The sequence below is a fragment of the Nicotiana tomentosiformis genome, chromosome 7 (assembly GCF_000390325.3).
Source record: "Nicotiana tomentosiformis chromosome 7, ASM39032v3, whole genome shotgun sequence".
NCBI classification, from domain to species: Eukaryota; Viridiplantae; Streptophyta; class Magnoliopsida; order Solanales; family Solanaceae; genus Nicotiana; species Nicotiana tomentosiformis.
The window spans coordinates 54,286,086-54,288,395 of NC_090818.1; the positions used below are offsets into that span (position 1 = coordinate 54,286,086).

Sequence of the window (2,310 nt, forward strand, 5' to 3'; positions counted from 1 at the left end):
TGTATCGTGGCTAAGGTCAGCTTCCGTATTTATTTAGCCACATCATCAAGTTGTACTTGCATAGATGTATTAACATCAACTTGGTGAACAATAGTTGATTTTCTTCTTTCAGCACTCTCTGAGGGCCACTGATTAGCATCTTCAGATAATTCATCAAGAATTATAACTATCTCCTTTGGAGTCTTATTCATCAAAGGGCCTCCGGCTGCGCTACTCAATGTTCTACACGAGGCCAATGTCAATCCATCCCAAAAGTCCTGGAGTTGCATCCAGAGTTCAATTCCACTATGTTGACACTTTCTAACAATCTCCTTAAACCTCTCACATGCTTCAAAAACAGTTTTAGTCTCTTTCTGGAAAAAGTTATGGATTTCTCTTCTAAACTTGCCTGTCTTAGCTGAGGAGAAATATTTATCAAGGAATTTTATGGTTATCTCCTCCCATGTTCTAATCAATCTCGTGGGCAAACTTCAAAGCCACTACTTTGCATCATCTTTAAGGGAAAAGGGGAATGCCCTTAAGTACACTGCATCTTGGGACACCCCAATTGTACTGAAAGGTGTTCATAATCTCCTCGAAGTCCAACAGATGTGTGTTTGGATCTTCGTTCATCTTTCCTCTAAAAACACAGCAATTCTGAATGGTTTGAAGCAACCCTTGATTCAAATCGAAATTGTTAGTTGAAATTGGAGATGGTCTAACACTTGATAAGCCTTGATTGTAGACTGGTCTAGCATAATCGCTTAGTGATCTCCCAGGCATAGGAGCTATATTTCTGAATTGGTCTGTAGCCAAGAGTTGATTTTGAGCAATTCTCCGACCCCTCTCTTATTCATAGATAATATGCATCTCTAATAGATGCTTCCTCAGCATCCCGTGTAGCTTTTTCTTGTTGTTGTGCTGCCTCCCTTACAGCCAAATCTACATTATCATCACCATTTCCAGCCATAAGTTTTATGGTTGAGGATTGCCCAACCTTTTCTGATGTCTCGGTGAGATATTTTTCCTTCCTCAACTGTCGTAGTTGTTTTTATATCTCGAGCTCATATGGTAGCACTTCTTTCGCAAAAGCTCGAGTCATGCACCAATCTAAACTCGTAACCTGCGCACAGTCAACGAACACCAAATGTAAAAATACAAAATAGAAATAAAAAGAAAAAATTCATGAATTAGCACTACAAACTATTTCAAACACTATTGATTGCCAATCCCCGGCAACGACGCCAAAATTTGACCAGCGCAAAACACACACTTAAATTTTGCTCACTAATCAAATATAGTACGGTATAATATAGTATCTGCAGGGATTGGATTTAAATAGTATTCTCATAGTTTCTAGCTTGGTTGCTATCCAAGATGATCAACAGTTGAGATTTTTAAGATGTCTAACTAAAATTAACTAAGAATCTAAAGTTATTGACTAATGACAATCAAAACAAGGAATAAGCAAAGAAGGTTATCAATGGGAGAAGATAGGGTTTTGATAGGATTGGTGCAAGATAATTATTCAGGATCTAACTCTAGATAATTTACTTCTAATGTTTAAGTGAGTCTCTCAAATTCATTCAATTATTAGTTCAAACGTTCAGCAAAAACTCCTCTCTCGATTAAGTCTTAACCTCACAAGATGGACCAATTTAAGCATTGAAGATATGCAAGAATGCATAGTGGATTGGTCTTTAGGAAAATCTCTTTCATTTATTCTCCTAACTAGGTTTAATCAATGATTCAACTAGCCTCTTTTGATTACTTAGAAGAATCTATGAACTCAACCAACAATATAATGCAAAGATATCACAAGTTATGCCTCTCTCGATTACATGAACAAGTCAATATAGATGCAACAGTCAATTCATCCAAAAACAATTCAATACATAAAACTAGAGTTATAATCCATAAACAATCATCAATACACCAAATCCATCAAACCATAAATGGAACTACTTCATAGATATGAAGAAATTCATCACAAATAAAATTAAAGTATAGGAAAACATAAATTCAATCCAAACTCGGGCCTTGAGTGAGGAAGGAATGTTGAAATCATTGTGCTTGTGTTCTTCCAACTCCTCCACAGCCTCCTTAGGTCCAAAGTATGTCAAAAGTCTAGAAAATAACGTTTTTGCGTGTATTTATACCAATTAGGGTCGGGCCCAGACAAAATCACCCTTTCCTAGCCGAAATAGGATTTTCACTCTGTAAAAATTGCACAGGCATGCCGCATGGGGCGACGCGCCATGTGAGGCTTTAGTTGGGAAATCCTGAGAGCTTAACTTCTGTCAGGAAGCCAAAAATACACTGTTGCGGCAC

General features: G+C 37.3%; 1 non-coding gene across 1 annotated transcript; it reads left to right on the forward strand.

Moving 5' to 3' along the window:
• The first annotated feature begins 279 nt into the window (after positions 1–279).
• LOC117280734 (small nucleolar RNA R71) lies at positions 280–386 on the forward strand. Its single transcript, XR_004511310.1, has one exon. It is a non-coding gene; the product is annotated as a small nucleolar RNA R71 (small nucleolar RNA).
• Positions 387–2,310: the final 1,924 nt, after the last annotated feature.